Source organism: Eublepharis macularius, chromosome 3 (genome assembly GCF_028583425.1).
Source record: "Eublepharis macularius isolate TG4126 chromosome 3, MPM_Emac_v1.0, whole genome shotgun sequence".
In the NCBI taxonomy this organism is placed as follows: Eukaryota; Metazoa; Chordata; class Lepidosauria; order Squamata; family Eublepharidae; genus Eublepharis; species Eublepharis macularius.
Genome location: NC_072792.1, coordinates 149,882,236 through 149,902,136, shown reverse-complemented (window position 1 = coordinate 149,902,136; position 19,901 = coordinate 149,882,236). Strand labels below are relative to the sequence as shown.

Here is a 19,901-nt window from a genome sequence, read left to right as displayed (position 1 = left end):
GGCCATTATTATGATTTTCTGGAACATTTACACAAATCTTAGGCATTATAAAAACACCCCCTCTGAAAAACCCATAGCTTTTCATGCTCAAGTGCCTTCCGCCAGCAGGCATCTTGTTTTTCTTTGGTTCTCTGACTTTCCCAGGCAGTGGGCTGGAGAAGGTAGCTCCCATCCAGTGCAAGGCAGGCCCAGGGCCCAGCAGAGCAGCAATTCTGGCTTGCTCCTCCTTCCCCCTCCTTTGTTGGGGCAGAATACTTCTTTTCTCTGCAGGTATGATGGCTGAGGTTACCTTGTTCTGGGGCCTGTAGAACTGCAGCTCTTGGTACAATTTGCTTGAAACGTAGGGGTTCTTTAATAGACAGGCAGCACTAGCCCCACTGCAATTTTGGTGGCATTTTGTTGATTAACAGCCACTCCAGTCTCCCCCAAATCCCCCATAGGGAATAACGGTAGAGCAGCAGGATGGGATGGGAAGGTTTTCTGCAAAGGAAGCCTCCCTCACTTCCTGAAAGGGAACAAACAACACACTACAGCAAGCAAAAACAGAATCTTCAGAGGAAAGGAAAAAAATTTTATTGTGTCGGTCAGTCACTGTAGGAGTAGGAAAATGAAATTAATTCAGACAGGGTTGTTGTTGTTTTTTAATGCTGATGGCCAGCACTTTCCTTTGTTCAATCTGCTTGAACTTAGAAGATCTTTAGGTTAGAAGCCACATTAATTTGAGTCCCCAACCGGTAATGTCATAACCAAAAATCAGCAATCATGGTACTCCCCCACCCCATTTTTTTTCTCAGAGCACACCCCTAGTGAGGAGTATTCACATCCCCAGCAACAAACCAGGTTTGCGCACAATGCCAACTTAATATCCGTTACCTTAATTTGATGTCTGAATGTAGCTAAAGTTATAAGGATAAAATTGAATGGTCCCATGTAAACTGCTCTAAGCGTTTTGGAGAAAAGGTAGAATTCAATTGTGATATGTAATAAATAAGAGTGTTTTGAGAGCTGAAACAACCACAATCAATGGAAGACTCTAAAAGCAGAGCTGCTAAATTGCATCACACAAGGTCTTACATACAGTAGCACACTTCTTAGGGTCCCTGTGGATTTACTGTTCTGTTTTGAAAACATCACTGAAAACAGGACTGGACATTCACCGGCACTATCCTCCACCACTCTCAACAAACTGGCTTTTATCATCCAGGATTCAGTGTGCCACAATGAGTCAGCCAGAATGAGCAAGGTACACTGTGTGCATAATTGCACTGGTGGGAAATAAAATAACAGCAATAGGAAATTAAAGACATATTAGATAGTTTAAGCAGAACTTGTTATTGACGTACTTCCAGAAACTACTTTCTCATACAGATGATGTCAGGCTCCTAGAAGGACAAAGAGTTTCATCTTGCTACCTTCTGTGAGCTTAACGGAGCAACATGACACTTGGGAGAGCAGAAACAAAGGTCACATAACAGCTGTATACGTTGCATAACAAGTCTTGAAGTCCATGGAACAGCCCAGTCACATCCGTTAAGGAAATTGTTGAATTGCTAAAAATGATTCTGAGAAGGAATAAATCTACCTACACTGTGGTTCACGTATCTGAAAACAACATATACAAGGCATGACATAGTAACAAAATTGTCTAGTACAACCTCTGAAACTGGTAGTAAATGAAAACATCAGAGAAAAAGGAAGGCAGTATTGTATAGATCTCATAAGCTAAGTAGGATCAGTACTTGGATGGGTGACCACCAAGGGAGACTCTGAAGAGGAAGAAAATGGCAGCTGACAAAATGGAGGCTGACGCTTCTCTCTTCCTTTGAAAGCCCCTTGCTGGAGTGGCCGTAAGTCAGTTGTGACCTGATTGCACATACATACACATGAAAACATTAGACAGTGGCAGGAGAGAAATGGTATCTCTTCCGTACGGCACATGGAAGCTTTTACCCAGTCATATTTCACATCACCTACTCACTGATCCTTTTAACTGGAGATGCCAGTGATTGAACCTGGACCTTACGCATGCCAAGCAGAAGCTCTACCACTGAGCTATGCCCCCTCCCCAGCCTAACTGGTGGCCCAGAGAAAGGGATGGACAGAAGGCAAGCAAGAGGGTGACAGCACTCTTGTGGGGCAGCCAAAACAGAAGCCATCATGCATAAGAGTCTGGGCAGTGGCTCGGAGGGAGAAAGGATCATCTGGCAGCTTCTTCCCCATCCGGATCCTACTCTGATCACCTGCTTATCTATTGCTCAGGCCAGTACCACTGAGTCCATCGTGTGTGTGGGGGGGGGGGAGTTCAGGATTTTTAAAAAAAATTCATAAAGTGATGTATGCCCGAAAAACAGTGAGACTTTCTCTCTACTTCATTTGCTCATTGCTGGGCAGAGCCTTAAATATCTTTTTTTGCTTATTTAGAGCCTGATCACGTAGAGGTGATTTTTACTGACTGCAGGTGATCAGGTGAATTGCAATTTCCAGGGTACGAGCTTTCAAGAGTCAAAGCTCCCCTCAGCATTCCAAACTTTCGATTTTTTCATGAGACCACAATACATCTAAAAAGATTCTATTGAAAGTTTGCAGGCGCCAGCCTCAAGAATCTGCCATCAAAAATTTTATTGTTTCAGACTTTTGCAGCACCACACACATTTGCCATAAAGGAAAAGAAGGCATGTCTCAAATTCACATAAAAGTTACAGTTACATACAGTATCAGAAATCTTTTTCTGTATAACCTTTCTAGGGGGATTGTCTTAGATTCAGGGTTGACTTGCTTTGAGTCAGGGTGTTTTATTATAGTTACAACAGTGCGATCCTAAGTTTACTTTCCTAGGAGCAAGCCCCTTGAATAGACATGAGTAGGATTCTGAATAGACCTTCTTAGAATGACAAGTTTACTAAAAGTCCCCAAATAGTATGCAATGCAATAAAATCTATTTTAAAAATCCAGGAAAATACAAGAAAATCAAACACAAGAATTTTTTTTTAAAGTACAATACTAAATAAAAGTAGGTAATGAAACTGCATAAGGACTGGCACTGCCTGCCTACTCAGCCTGTATACTTGCAATCAGAAGATATTGCAAAGACAACTAACAATTCCAAGGGAAAAACTGCACCCTCCTTGATTATATTTCATGTCCATCCTTCTCTGCCCATCTTCTATGGTTAGAAATGTCCTCATTCACTCTGTATGCATTGATTTCTCTCTTGTTATTGTTTCAAGCTTTAATATCTTTGTAATAGGTCTCCACACCCACCCACCATCTGCATGTAACTCTAAGTATAAATAACAACTATAGACATACACTCCATGCATCCGATGAAGTCAGCGCTGACTCACGAAAGCTTATTCTGGAATAAATCTGATTACTTTTCAAGTTGTCACTAGCCTTGTTTTAGTTTACAAACAATGCAATTCTAAGCAGAGTTACTCCAGACTAAGCCCACTTAAATCAATGGGCTTAGACTGGAGTAACTCTGTTTAGGATTGCACAAAAACAGTGCAAACCTTAAGCCCTTGGTTTCCAACCTCACCTTTTCCCTGTAGTGTAAATTTGGTGGAATAGGACAAGTTTGCTAAAAAGAACAGGTGCTTGACCTCTAGCCCACTGCTGTCCTCCACCCCACTCCCTCCAGCTGCTTTGCCCTCTGCTAGGCGTTCTGCGTTTCAGAAGAGATCCTGGATTGGGAAAAATATAATTTAAAACAGCCTCAGGGGCACATCACCCCACAATAGCTGTGGGGTTCAGTTCCCTCCTCTGAGCCACAGACTTTCCCCCTGCAAGCACTCCCCACACATATGCTCATGAAGAAAACCAGGGAAGAGGGTTGAAGCCCATACCTTGTAGCATGTGGCTCTGCCTCTGGGGAAATGTAAAATATAAACCTTTATGATGTGTAACAGAACCAAATAAAATGGATAGGGAATCACACTCTGTGCTATGGAATGGCCATGAGAAAGTGTGCAAGCAATACATTTGCGGGCATAAGGAGGAGTGGTGTGTTAATAAAGAATCATGTAAATATTTTTTTTAACATAGAGGTTTTCTGTCTTTGACTTTTAAGGCACAGGATATTTTCTTCTTTAACAGGTGTGAGTGAATAGGTATTTTACTGGGCTAGCAAGATTTTTTTCTTCTGTTTGTACGGCTGCACTAGTGCCTGAAATATCAGGGTAGGAAAAGGCTGCCAGATGATGTCATCGGTCTCAATGTCATAGAAAGTGCCAAATCAGTCCACAGGCTCAAGAGAGGGCTGTCTAGACAGATGTCGCATTGAACTCTTGTATACTGCCAGATGGTGGAAAAAACACTGTGCTGGTGCTATTACTAGAATCCAAAGGGTGGTAATTTAGATAGCCACAAGAATTTAAAAGGAATAATGCCTGCGAAGATATCAGCCCCAGCAAAAAAAGAGAAGCAGATTTCTGAACTTTTATTTCAAACTTTGTACCGAGCTGAACAGAGATACATATGCATCATACTGAAATACAGATGGATTTTTGAAGCTATATGGCTTACTAGTTCAACACTGTCCAGGATTCAGCTGGATGCCTGACTTTCCCAGGGAGGTTTCTCCAGATTTCTACCTGTGCACTCAAATCCTGAAGGTGCAGAAAGCTGCCATTCCAACGGGGCAAAGAAAGGCAATTCTCGGCACCACTTCATGCTTTCCACAGCAGCTTGGGCACAAGGGCTGTATTTTGCCAGTTTTGTGCGTCAGACATAGAAGCACAATGCAAAGGCCTGCTTCACATATACTCCAGTGATAAGGAAATACCCGATGAGATTTTTATATTGTTTTATCTTTGAACAAAAATTGTAGAGAGGAAACTATGCTAATCAGTTGTAGCAAAACCAAAAAGGAGCCTTTTTGAACTGTAAAGACTATCAACTCTGTTATGGGCTAAAACACATTTAACAAAGTGGGCCCAACCAACACTTATGCTGTCGATTATAGTCTTTATGGTGCCACATGACTCCTTTGACAAGCAGATGCCCTGCCAGTGTCATATCATAAACTACTTTTGAAAATCCCTTCAGTTTTCAAAGTAGGGAGCCTTGCGGTGGGTAGCGGGGCGGTTGCCGTTAACAGACTACAAAGCCAAAGCCCCTTGTGTCCCAGGCCTTAGAATTCCCGCAACAAAGCAGGAACAGGCATCCTCAAAGCCACTGTGCAGATCCCCCTATTCACTGCCTGCTTGGCAATGCATATCTGCATGCATTATTCCTTTACAACGTCAAGCCTCTGGCTGCTGCATAAACTGTGAAAGGGTTTTCAATTCTCCTACTACTGCAAGTTTAGTTTTCCTTCCTATTCTGAGCAATTCTAAAACTCTATTCCTCTGAAGGTTTCCAGGAGAACAACATTTGTCTGCTCTATCAGCTAACAATTGCCCAGAAGTTCAGCAGCCTGTACTCCGAGGGCAAAATGGCAAGCTCTGGCTACACATTCCCCCTACGCACTTCTTACTCTTTCCCCTTAGCCTTCCTCTTACCCTTTCTTGGAAGGAAGGCCTTTTCCTGTCTGCCAGCCCGTCCCTATGACCTCTCCTGCTCTGCTTCGCAAAAGAATTCTCTGCATTCAGATTCTAAAAAAATTGACAACATGACAGAAATGAGCTCATGATTTGAACCAAAAACTGTCCACTTTTACATACTTATAAAAGCCTTCAGGAGTAACACTTAGAAAAGGAAAATAAGGAATACATAAGAATTTGATGGAGTTACTTGACAGTAATAGCCTGGCTGAATTCTGCTGTAGTTTCATTTGGCTTTTCATTTCATTTTGCTTTCTGCTCTCAAGAGTGGCAACAAGGTATAGATGGAACTCTCTGTCTAGGGCAGTGATGCTCTGTATTCTTGGTGTTTGGGGGGGGGAGGCAATCAGCGGGAGGGCTTCTAGTGTCCCTTCCCCACTGGCAGACCTCCTGAGGACACCTGGTTTTTTGGCCACTGTGTGACACAGAGTGTTGGACTGGATGGGCCATTGGCCTGATCCAACATGGCTTCTCTTATGTTCTTATGTTCTAACAACTATCCACACTAGAGAAATCCAAAGGCCATTCTAGGATTGTAACTATTTTATTAGAAAGTATTATAGAATTATGGAAACATAGAGCTGGAAGGGAATCCAAGGGTCATTTAGTCCAACCCCCTTCAAAATGTAGAAAAGGTTGTTGTGTCTTTAAACATTGTATAACTAGCAAGAACTCAAGTTTTCCCATAATTGTGTGCCAGTGAAAGCTGCACTTGTTACTCTTCTGTCTGCCACAGAGGCCTGTGAAGGGGAAAAATGGTGGCAACTATATATGCACTCTTGTTAATGACACATGAATTTCCCCTTTGGTTTCCCATCACAAGCTGTCAGATATGCCATATTGTAACTAAATGCTTTATTTGAAAGGAAGAGTTTGTCCATCACGTAGGCCCTTAAATATGTTACTGTAAAGCCAGAAAGAAATACTAAGACATCCAAAGGTGACTGTACACCTGAGGGCACGCTACATGTTCGGTTCTACGTTCCCATCTAAGTAGCCCTGTCACATTACTGTTTTATAGAAGCCTGCTGAGAAAAGTATGCTCCCTTCCCCTATTTACAATTCGTCCATTTCTTACTCTAGTCAAAAACAAGGCATCATTTATTTTATAGCACGTATTCTGCTGTCCCTGTGGAACAAAGTACAAACGCTAAAACAAAATCACAGTTCCAAACAATCGTGTCAAGTTCCGTACGATCTCTTATTTGACTTTGCATCTTTTGGGTGCAACATACATCGTAGGCTATGGTCCAAAGAGCCCCTCTCAAGGGATCCCAAGGGCTTGTGTTTTCCAATAAACCTCGGAGGATTTGAACGGCAGACATGCATGCTGTATTACAAGCTGCTTTCAAAACTCCCCAGAGTTTCATTAGTCTGCCATGTGGAGGAAAGTGGGTGTTTAGTTTGGATAAAAGCTCAAAAGCACTGGTAAATATCCAGAGCGGGCTCTACAGTAATTCTCGAGACTATGGCTTTGCCATGTAATCTTGCAATCTGTTATGTGTGTAAATACCACTGATTCTGGAAGAACTTCGGAACTGCAGGGTAGTTAAAAAAAAGATGTGCATGAGAACAGCTGAATTACTAAATCAACATATGCAACATGAACCCACTCGGGAACGAAAATGTTCTGCTGCCATTCTGGAGTTTGGCCGTAGGGATGCCATATCATATGCCAAAGAACTTGAGCCAAAATCTGGAATAAAGGGGAAATGCTGCCTTTGGCCCACATAACAAGTCACCAGGGGAGGGAAGAAGGCTGTGGGCTTTTTTCCCGCTCAGCCATGACTCGGCTACATCAGACCAACACTGACGCTATGCGGCATCATGCTTGGTAGGCAAGACCACAGCTGACAGTCAGTGTTGTATAATGGTTACAGCGTCATTTTGGTCTGCAGTTCAGGTTTTGTATCTGACAAAGGGAGCTTTGACTCTTGAATGCTCATATTCTGGCCATCTAATTGGTTTTTAAGGAGCTACTGGACCCGAATCTTACTATCTCACAGGGCTGTTGTGAAGATAAAATGGAGGAGGGGAGAGTGTTGTAAGCCACTTTGGTCACTACTGGGGAGAAATGTGGAATATAAACAAAGCAAATAAATAAATAAGTAAAATACGTAGCTCCTTCCACAGTTTTACAGGCTGCAATGGGGTTATTGTGCAACAGAAATGGCAGGATAGTCTGGGGACAGAGGCCGTGTGTGTTTGAGGCCGCATCCTTTCTCAAAGGAACTGAGTAATGCTTCTGGCTCTCTCTTCTTCATGCATCTGACAAAGAGAACTGTGGTTCCCGAAAGCTTATGCTACAGTAAAGTTAGTTAGTCTTAAAGGTGCTACTGGACTCTTTGCTATTTTGCTACTACAGACTAACACGGTTAACTCCTCTGGATCTTCTTCCACTGTATCCCCACAACAACTGTGTGATGTAGGCTAGGCTCTGGTCTGATACTCTAATCACTAAACCACATTGTCTCTTTAAAACTCTAAAGCCAGTTCCAAAACTGATGTAGGGATGAGTCTATGTTAACAAGTAGTTTCTCCATGACAATCACCTCCCCACCCCCCACTCCTTGCAGACAGCTAATTTTGACTTTTCCCCACAAAGCAAGTTTACTCAGAGCCCAGGGCAAGACAGGAAACATGTACAGTGCATGTTACCACCTTCACCCTTGAAATGTCACAAAATATTTTGTATTTTGGCAACATATTAGTATTCCACTGCAGTATCTTTATGCCCGTGAAGAGCAGGGGGGTGTACTTTTGGGAGCTTTTTGCCCTTTGACAAAAAGGACACAGCAGATACAAACAATGTGTCCCATTAATTCAATTGAAAATACAGGTATTTGTATCAGATAAAACATGGGTACTTATTGATGCATTAAATATTATCATGCAGTCCAGTAAGTGCTCCCAGGAAAAATGAGCTCAGGAAGTACATAATGCTCTTGCCACCATAATGTCACAAACCATGACACTGCAAGCATTTTTGCCTGCTCAGATGTTCCGATCTGTGACATTAGTTGCTAATGTATTTTTCAGTAATTGCAGAAGATCAAAGCAGGGACAAACTTGGAAGAGCAGCATTTTGATTGCTGAGTGGATGAAAATTATGTTCCCGTAGTAGAAGTATAAAAAAGAACAATGGTCAAAGAAAAGCATAAATGTAGGAAGCATTATAAAAGAGATATACAATAATGTTTCAAGAGATGAGAAACTGATAAGAAGTTTCCTCTCCAAGAAATAAAGACTTGTAGTAAAAAGACACCAGACACAATCCACAAGGACATTCTCTTGCATAAGCCTTACTGAACAGATCTACATGATCTTATGCAACTTCTATTTCAAGCGGGCTTGTGCAAGAAAACACATTGATAGATTTAGCCCAAAAACTCCTGTGCCATTTTAACACTAACTATAAAAATATCATAAGCATAAACTGGACTAAGAAAATGGTATGTGTATATTCATGTGTGGTGGATGTACATAGGTGGAAGTGGCAAGTTCACAAAATATGACAGTAAACAGTCTAGTAGCACCTTTAAGACTAACCAGCTTTATTGTGGCGTCTGACTAAGGGCCAAGCTACAAGTGACTAATGACACTTGAACAGCAAGTGTATTTCTCCCTGTTCACTTGCCCTCCACTTGATCCACTTGCCATTCAAGTGTCATTCGTCACTTGTAGCTTAGCCCAAAGAGAGCTGGGGTTCTTGAAAGCTTATGCTATAATAAAGTTGGTTAGTCTTAAAGGTGCTACAGGACTCTTTACTATTTTGCAACTACAGACTAACATGGCTAAGCTCCTCTGAAAATATAACGGGAATGCAAACAACATTCTGATAGCTGGTATACGGCAAACAATGCAAATTTCAATAATGATTTGCAATTCCTAGAACATGAAAGGGAGCAGGAATAAATTTTGGGGAGTGTGAGAACCACCCCAAAATGATACATGAGATAGAGTGATATTCTCTCAGGTCATATCCTGGATAAAATGAATGCACATGGCAGGCAGGATGGCAGCAGCAACTTCAACAGTTCAAGGTCCTACAACATACAAATGTATGCACATACGATTGTAGGGTTCCCAGTTATATGAAGTGTATGTGCATGTATAAGAACTCTGTTTACTGACCAAATTTCACTCCACCCCTTCCTTCTACATGGAATGTTATATGAAGATGAATAATGACTGCATGAAATGCACATTAAAAAAAGACTTTTATTCTACTTTTTGACAGACAAGACACTGGAAGGTTTGGAACAACCTGGTTAACACCTTAAGTATGGCAACATCTACTTGCCATTTGTCTTTTCTCAAACATCTCTCAAAGAAAAGTGCTGAGTAGCTTGAAAGCTTATGTACGCCACAAGCATGCAAGGCAGATCACTACACAAAGCAGGTTTTCACTTATGGATTGCAATTTTCATTCATTCATTCATTCATTCATTCATTCATTCATTCATTCATTCATTCATTCATTCATTCATTCTTAAACTTCTATTCTGCCCTCCCCACAAGTGGGCTCAGGTCAGATCACATCATTTAAAACACAATAAAATACAATTCCATACAATTTTCCATAAAATAATTAAAACATTATAAAAATCTAAGTCAGTTATGACAACAGTTCTGGAATCCTCACCCCCTGCATGTGGGAGAAGATGAATTAATACATATATCTTCACATTCTCTTCAGCAGATCCCCCCGTGCTCATTCTAGCTGAACAGATAATCAATACTGTAAGATGTGAGAATACTGACCATCAGTTTGCGAGAATGAATCCATGCCTTCTTACCAAAAACAGACAAATGGCGCTGCCAGAGTTTACAGAACTATTTGTAGACAGGAGAAGAAAAGCTCTATAGCAGCACATGTCATCTTGGGTTGGATCCAGCTAGCTTTTTCAATTAATCTCACCCAGTTTCCCTTCCTACTACAATCACCATCCTATATGGCTTTTGAACATGGTGGTCCCGGATTCGGTTTCGTTTTCTCAGCCATGCCGGACGCTCCTCTCGGCTGGTCTGGGAGGAAACGACCGGGCACCCTGACCGGGCGGCTGACCCGCAAGGATTAGCCCCCAGGACTCCCAGGGAGGGAGCCAGGGTCCGGGACGCGGCGGGAAGAACTCCCCGAAATCAATGCGGGGGGGGAATTGCCCGTTTGTCCCTATGGAGGCCGGCAGATGTGCGCGGCGCCTCGAGTGCCGCCGGGCAACGAGAAACGGCAAGTAAAAGAAACAGGCGGAAGCCTGTAAACAAGCGAATCCCTTCTGTTCTACAAGCGTTTGTGAAGGAGAGGTTGATCTGAAGAAGACTCGCTCTTCCCCTTCGTTGAGTTCCAGAATTTTGTTGGCGCCCCCCCCCCCAAATGGCAGCAAAGAGGCAAAGTCCCGCTCTCGGTAAGTCAATCTCGGCTACCTTGCAGAAGGGGGAGTCGCTCGAAGAGTTGGTACGCAGGGCGGTGGTGGAAGCTATAAAACCCTTTGTTGACAAGCTGAACGAAACTGATCAAAGGGTGGGCTTAATTGAAAGCGAGGTGAAAACCATTAAGGCAGCAGCGGGGGGGGGCAGAAAAGTCTGCTCTGGAAAGTGCGTCACTTGTGAAGGCTACAAAAAAGGACCTGAAGTTGGTGGAGAACCAGCTGATCGGGCTACAGGTGGAACGAACGCAGACAATTTTGCGTCTCCAAAACGTGAAAGAGGAGGAAAATGAGGATCTGTGGGATTTGGTCTCGGAATTACTGGCGACACCCGCGAGGACGACTAAAGAAGAGGTTAAAAGCGCCATTTTGGAGGTCCGTCGGGCTTCTTCAAAATATGCAACAAAGCGACAGTTGCCTCGTGAGATCATTATTGACTTTTCATCTAAAAAGATTCGGGACACCATCCTATATAACTCATACAATGCGGATTTGGACTTTATGGGTTTGAAAGTCAAGATTTTGAAGGACGTTCCATTTCTAGTCCGGAAACGGCGTTTTAAATATAAAAAGTTTGTAGCACTTCTGAGGGACCATGGAATAAAGTACAAATGGTTATTCCCGGAAGGAATATGGTTCAGATATAAAGATCAGGCCTATAAGATATTATCAGAAGATCAACTAAAGGATTTTGAGAATAAAAACCCAGAACTCTGCTGCACCAAGAACGAAGAAAAGGAGGAGCCGGAGGGGGGGGGGGGAGGAGGAGAGCATCGCAACAGCAGTTGCACAGAGAGAATTGCGTCCGGGACCTAGAAGGGGGAGGAAAGTTTAACCAGAATTTGAAATGTTTATTCTCTGTATGATTAACCACTCCATCATTATTTTATGGAGCTATTTTTGTATTGACAGTATGAAGGGAAACATTGAAGTGTAGTGTTTAGTGTTTGTAGTTCATTCCCCCCCTTTTCTTTTTCCACCCCCCCTTTGTCCCTTCCCTCTCCCCTTTCCTTGTGATAGTTTTGTGTAGTGTTTTGTAGCTATGAAAAATAAAAATAAAATAAAAAAAAAAAGAACATGGTGGTCCCATGATCCCCAAGTATAACCCTCTTGGGTGATCAAAGGGAATCCAGCAAAAAACTGGGTGGATTTAACCTACTGCTGCACAACACAATCTCCAGATCACTGTCTTTATTTATATATCAATATATTAATACATCTATATCTATATATATATATATAGTGGAGTAAAACACAGTTCTGGTCCAAACAGCAGTTTTGCCACCGATTTCAGTGGTTAGCAGAATGCACTGTACCCACACTATTGATTTAAAGTGCTTATTGGGTTGCTTTTCTCCTATGATGGAAGGCAGGTACCATCAGATACGACCCAAAATCCCTGTCAGTAAAACCCACAAATACACTCTGGCAAAGAATAAAACCAAAGACCTATATAAAAGAAGAAATAAAAAGACCAATCTACAACTATTTATGATCCTTATCCTACCTCAAATGCCCTTCTGAACAGCCCAGTTGTACAGAACTTCCCGAAGACCAAGAGGGCAAACAATCTCCTCACGCTCAGAACATTCAGGCTGATAAAGAGAAAGCCAGAAATGGCACCTGCTTGCATAAGGTGATGTTTAGAAGGAACTGCTTGAGATGATCAGAGTTTCCACACTGGTTCATACTGGAAGAAGCAGTCCTTCAAGTCTGTGAGTCCCATGTTACAATGACCTTTAAAAGGTAATAACCAGCACCGTGTATTGAACCTGGAAACAAACAGGTAGCCAGTGCAAAGATTTCCAAGTGGGAGCAATATGTGTGAAGCGGTTCACTCCAGATAATGATGAAGTTACTACATTCTGGACCAAATGACTTTTCCAGATAGACTTCAAGGTCAGTTCCATGCAAAACATGCTACAGTAATTTAGCCTTCAGGTACCACAGCATGGCTCAGTGTGACTAGATCACCTTTCATGTTAAACAAAGTTAGAAAAGAATACTTTCTGCCACCATTTTTTACATTACATATTGTTTTTTTCTGAATGGAGGCCTGGATCTCTAATAGCAAAGCTCACTCCCATCCCAAACTCTTCTAACACCACCAACTAACATCACCTTTGTCTTATCTGGATGCAGCTGCAAGTTGTTCTTCCTCAGCCACTTAAGTATGGCTGCCAGACAACTGTAGAATGTACAAGTATTCTTTCACTGAAAATGTCTTTCAATTGAATGAAGAGCTCTACATATACGGATAGCAGGTATAATTCCAATCCACTAAGTAGAATCGTTTTTACCCTGTTTTTTTAATGGTTTGGGTTATGTTATGACCGTTTCATAGAGGCTACATATTGATGATACTTGATTTATTAAGAAAACTACCAAAAATTAATATTATTCCCTGTTGGGGTAACCTGATTTAAACCATTCAAAAAGCTCCAAAATTGCCCATTCATTCATGCAGATGATCTTTCAGCAACAGCAGGGTAGAATTCTGCCGACATACCAAAATGCATAATCTGAGGGATGTGGAAACATACCTGGCTGAACGTTCTTCTATACAATCTGTGCAGAACTACACAATTCCTAAACTGATTAAAAACAATTCTCAATTTGTTCACTCCTACTTAGAACATCCACTAATGGCAAATTACTTTCTGTCAAGCATTACTTCACGGACCATGCCAATAGATTCACAGACACATCACATTTACGAAAGTTTTAGCTTTGTTGTTCATTAGTTGAGTAATATTTTTCCTTGTTCAAAATAATAAACCCTGAAAGCTCAGAAAATACGATAACCCAGCAACAAAAATGGAACCTGGGCAGACCAGGAGTGTGGATTAATCCAGAAAACACAGAGACTTTCAGAAGATGTGGTCTAGTTGGCTCTAAAATAGCCCCACTAACTACTGAATGGTCAACAACAGAATCTAATCATCAACCTATGGACCACATATTGAATGTTGCTAAGGCTGGTAATGGCTTGGTCAAAATTTTGGCTAATGTGGTTTTAAAACTTTGCTAATGTGGAAGTGGGGGCTTTACTCTACTCTAGTTTATAGTTAAAGAATTTAAGCCGAGAGTTATGGCAGCTCATTCAGCAGTGAGGAATGCTGGGGAAAAAACATATTGCTAACTTGAAATTCATGGCAAAGTCGTGTGGTAAGCATCACTCCAAGATGGAGTTCTCTTATTGTTCCAAGCGGAGGTAGAGGAAGAGAATGAATGGGGTTAGCAAAGCAAATACTCATCCTGCTTATTTCTCCACTGGATGGGGCTTTCTCACCCCTCTTCACTGGCACGATGGCTTATGGCATGGTAGCACTCTGGCCGTGGTCGCCCTCATTCCTCCCTGACACTGCTGTAAGGCAGCTCACACTTGCTATCATCTGAAGCAGCCAATCAAAGTTCTAAGAAAGCTCAGCACTGTTTTGGATGTGACCATGTAATTGGAGGAATAAGAGGTACTGCCGAATTTCCACATTCCACATTTCTGCACCAGAATTATTCATATGCATCTCCTTATAGGATTGTAGGGGAAGCCTGCATATATCCCAACTGGGAAAGAGACAAGATGACATTTGGACAAAATGCAGGAATGGAGTGAAAAGGGAGTGGGAGCCAACAGTACAACCTGTTCTCCTCACTTTTCATGACGTCTGAAACAGCTTTCCTGTATTTGCCAGGCTTGTTTCTCTGCTCCCTGCAGACTTGCTTTTCCTCGCTGAAGAACTCTATTTTCTGTGCAAAACTCAGAACAATTTGAGATGCATAAGAAGAATTAGGACAGCTGCTTCCAGAGAATCAAAGCCTCACACTTGACAAATTTACCTTGAGTTCTCACCTCCTAACTATGCAATACTTCATGTCCAATGGTAATGAATCAAAGAAAAGGGTTTATTAAGGCTCTGGAAAGAATAACAAAAAAATGCATGCATTTTCTAGCCTGCACTTGACTCCTAGTCTGAAGATATAGCACTTACCATCTGGCTTGCTAGCCCATATGGAGCTGGGGCTGCATCTTATATGATAAGGTGTCTGCCAATGTGTCTGCAACCCAGATGAATGACTCTGTGGTAGCCCAAACTATTTCCTTTCATCCCTAAAATTCATTAGCCCTGTATCCTGAAGCCGGTCATACAATCCTTTGGAATATCTTATTGCCAGAACAATTCAGCCTCCCTCTTCCCCAGTATAACTCTCTGTCTATATTAATTAAGCCTAATTAAGCAGGAGACCTCTGCTAATGAGGGTTCTGTGCAGAGTCAGGATCTGAACTCCATCTTGTTCACAGATGGGTCCTTTAATTGGACCAATGTGTGGCGAACTGGGCCTAGCTAACAGACCACAGCTAGGAAAGGGCTAGACACTGCTACCGACTTCCATGTTTTGCATGCAGTCTGCGTGCTACCTGGGCCAACCATCCAGTCATGAGTGAGCTAGGATAAATTCCTAGGCAATTGTTAGGATAGAAAATGTAGGTTGGCAGGGAAACAGATGGGCAGTTCAAGGTGCAACAATGACATCACAGCACACTGGCACAAGGACTGATCTAAGATTTAATTTATTGTCAAGACCGTAAGTCACATAAAACATATTGCAATTACCATTTTAATTTGATAAAAATAATGTCATTCAAATACTCATGCACTAGTCATCACCATTATTCATTTTAATTACAGCCAGTTATGGTATTGCCCAAGGGTAAGGGTTAGATACACTGATTTGCTGCCCATGATCCCACTACAACCCACCAGTTCTGTGCAGCATTATGACACCACAGGGATAAGATGTGGCATCAAAACTAGTCAACAATGGCTAGGGATAGGAAAAGAATGCCAGCTGCGTGAGCTCGTGCAAGAGATCTATTTAAAAGAACAAAATACGGATGCAGTCCCTAGGCTTCACTGAATTCCTTCTCAACTCACAGTATAAGAATGTAGAAGTCATAGTCTTGGTAGCCTGGTGGGCAATTAGTTGTTTTTGAATTTTGGCACCAACATTGCTACATCAATCTCTCTCTCTCTTTTAATGAGTGAACACTTTTGGTAATGGAAATGCTCTCTCTCATACACCAGTCTTTATATGTTTACTTTATCTAGACCCCACCTTTCTCCTCAATGGGAAAGAAAAACAGCTGGCCTTGTCCCCCTCTCCACCATTTTATCCCCACAACCACCACCCTGTGAGGTAGGTTAGAATGAGAGTCTAAAGTCACCCTGCAAGCCTCCATGGCAGAGTAGGGATTCAAACCGGGGTTCCCCAGACCCTAGTCTGACTCACTAACCACACCACCACACCGGCTCTATTTGTACAAGAGTTACGTTACAAACAGGATGAAAGACTCAGCCATGATTTTTATAGTATACAAGGCTTCTGAACCTTCTGAAATTAAGGCGGGGGTTTCGCACAGAAGCAATGGTTACTGGATTTTTTCCCCCAAGAGCTGTTATACAGTATTATGTTCAGTTACAATTATAACTTTAGTGATAAACCAGTGGTGCTATAACCAAGGTCCACAGAATTTTCTAGGATCCTTTAACCTGAATGTTGTTAAAACGTTATTTTACAGCACCATCTATTCAACACTATAAAGTTTTATTTTACCGTTGTTTAAAGAAAAGATTGCTCTTCTTTATTAGCACTGGGGCTACTACATATGCTTATTTGTAATAAAGCCAGACTTAGGGCCAACTCATAGGTTGGATCACATTTGCTGGATATTCTGCGCTTCCCAGATGTGCCCAAGTCTGATTCAGATCAGGGATGTGGCATGTAAGAAGAAGAGGCTTCAATCCCCACCACCACCCACAATATTTTCTAAACTTGAAATGACCCTGGAAAGCAGCTATTTTCCTTTCTATGAAACTTACATGTTGCCAGTATTACATGGAGGTTTCCATTCAGAGTAAACAGTAGTTCCCCTGGACCACTCCAGGACTGGATGGGTGGGGAGGGAGAAGGCTGAAGCCCCGTCTCTACACACATGCTACAATCATGATCCAAACTGGGTCCATACTTGCCTCAAAAGCACAAAACTCCCAGGGCACACAATTCTAATTTCAATGTGTGAATCTTAGTTTGAGCAAATGTACTGGAATCAGGCTATAAAAAGCAATCATAATAGCAATAAGTTAGAGGACTAATTTGCCAGCTACTTTGAAACAGATGTAACGATGGAAGGAAAAACTACAGGGAGAATCCACTGGGAATCCACTGGAAGGTTCTCATACATAAAGCTCCATTAAGATTTATGTGAACTGCAGTGATGCAGTTAGGTAATTTTAGACGCTGCTCTTAATGGTCTCATGCCCCCCACCCCATTTAGATGGCAATGTATACTTCAGATGGGGCGCTACTGCCTGCATTTGGGGGTCTTAGACTTAGCCCGTAAGCCAGGGTCCTGGAGTTCTGCCCTAAAGTCCAGACCTCACAGCACCACTGATGAACTGAGCAAAAGCAAAAATGAACCCTTCCACTTAAGTAAAAATGAGACCTAGAACCTTTTCATGTTTTCAGATATTTCTTCCCAGCACTCAGTTCATCAATACCTCTCTTAATCGTCTCTATACACAATTTCCTGGATACAAGCACCTTCATTCTGAGAGAGCTAATTAAGAAAATACAAAGCTGTTTGCCAATGACAAAGACCTGCAACTGTTAAGACAATGATCAAATCAGAAAGAATGCTGTACAGAACCCATAAAGTTTATATGAATGTTGACCAACGTCCTACCTATTGTTCTGGAATTTATTGTCCTTAAAAGACTTTTATAATATTAGCTTTGCAGAAGACACAAAGACAATACATTCTTTAAAAGATTTTGCCTTTTAAAAAGAACTTTGCCTTTACCTTTCTTTCTACCACAAAAATATTGTATCTATCTCTTATCTGCAGTCCTCCTGGACAGACACAAAGTTGACTATACTCCAAAACCATGTGTATCTTTTCCTGTGTTTTAGAGCTATAGGACAATTAATCCAACAAGAGGCTGCTCCCAGTTTGTAATTAGTCCCCTCCCCCCCTTTTTTGTTTGTATGGATGCGCTGCAATCGGATTGCACAGTTAGTGTTTCATTATACATGCATTCCTTCTTGGCTCATAGAAGTTCTTCAATACCTAAACAGTAACTATTTGCCAAACATCATCTCAGTCGGGTAATCTCTAGCAGCAAAACAAAACAGGAGACAAACTGCATTTTAAAAACAAAGAGAATTTACTCCAGTATAAACTTTTGCAAAGGCTTATGCTGGAATAAATTCTAAGGTGCCCAAGTGCCCCAGGGGACTCCTTGCTTTATTCTCATTCTCTAAATATTCCTGACTGATAGTATGCGCTGGAGATCTGTAGGGGAATGTTTAATTATATACATCTTCTTTCCACCCATAAGGAATTCAGAAACACAAATACAGTTAGGCACTTTTCAAAAGCTAAAGTGCCTACAATTCTGCTAGGATCCAATGAAATGACTAAACTCCCTCCGCTCTAAATAAATTGTGGATTTCCTCCAACAGCGGCTGGCAAAAAAAAAAAAAGTCAATAGCTTAACCCATGTTAGACTTGAACACAGAAATAATCACTGAACTATAAAAACTGATGTTTGAAGTTTTGACTCAGAAAGATACTGTTTAGCTGGACTGACAGTATAAACAAAGCGAAGTGACCCTATTTCATTGTCAGGTGATGTTCAGTTGCTAAATTAAAAATAAATAAATAGATAAATAAAAGGTTTTCCAAAATGTGCTCTCTTTATTTAGAATTCAGGGAAAGGAATCAAAATAGGGCTTGACAGCGTTTAACCAGCCATAAAAACGTTGCTTCTCGCGTTCCTCCTTTCCATCACAATACTGGCGTCAGTTTGTCTCCTGTATCTATTCTCGCCCCCCCCCCCCCGCCCCTCGCGCGTTCCCCTCTCCCTCCCTCCCTCCCTCCCTCCCTCCAGGATCTGGCGCTGCGAGCCAAGCAGCAAAAGCAAAAGTTATTTCTGCGCAAGGAAATCCAGAGTCTTTAGTAAGCCCCAGCTTTCCAACTCTTTAAACTACGCCCGGGAGCCTCCAGGTTGAAAGACGGGCTGGAGGCTGGCGGGGGTTCAGTCGCCTCTTTTTTGTTGTTCCTGGCCTCCAGCTCCCGGATCAGCGGCAGTCGCGGTAGCCTGCCGAGCCTCTCTCATGGGCAGGAATTGCCCTCCTCGGGGGATGAACACCGCGGGGCGGCCGCACGAGGGGAGCGCTCCACGGCTTGCGCAGAACAGAACCCCCGGGCAGGCTGATTGCCAAGAGGAAACGGGCGGCCGCCCACCCGTTTCCTCTTGGCAACCAGCCTGCCCGGGGGTTCCCGTTGCGACGGAGCGGCGGCCAAAGCCCCTCGCCGGGCTGCTTGGCGGCTTAGCGCCTGCAGCCGGAGGCGAGGCACCGCGCAGCTGCCGCCCTGCCAACCCGACGCCGGCCAGGCAAGACCAGAAGCAAAGTTTGCAAGTCCCCGAGGCCGCCGCAGCCAGCCCCGAGCGCCGCTTCGCAAGCGCCTCCGGCTGCCGCTGGGGACTGGGCGCGAGGCGGAGGGGCTGCTGCCCAGCCGCTTACCTGCCCGTGGCGTGGCTGGCTCGCCGTCCTCCCTCGCTCGCCCGCCCGCCCGCCGGCTGCCCCGTTGTCTCCCCGCTGCTGCTGCCCCGACTCCTCCGGAGCGAGTCGCTCGCTCGGGGTTCGTGTGGCGTGTGCTTTTTTTTCGAACAGGGACGCGCTGCAGCAACCCGGCGGCGGCGGCAGCGGCCAGAGCGATGGCAAGAGCGAGAGCAGCCCCAGCCGGCGTCAGTCAGGCGGGAGCCGCCGAGCTTGTATTAGTGCGCCGACCTGGAACGCGGCCAGGAATCCCTTCTGACTGACGGCCTGGCTGCGAGGCTGCCTCGCCCGCCGGCGCGCTCCAGCCCCC

General features: G+C 43.2%; 1 protein-coding gene across 1 annotated transcript in view; it reads right to left on the bottom strand.

The window, feature by feature from the left end:
* SMAD9 (SMAD family member 9) overlaps window positions 1–19,639 on the bottom strand; it is a 54,866-nt gene extending 35,227 nt beyond the window's left edge. Inside the window, exon 1 of the mRNA XM_054974341.1 lies at window positions 19,556–19,639. The gene's annotated coding sequence lies outside the window, so the exon portion shown is untranslated. The remainder of the gene's footprint in view (window positions 1–19,555) is intronic.
* Between the last annotated feature and the right edge of the window lie 262 nt (window positions 19,640–19,901).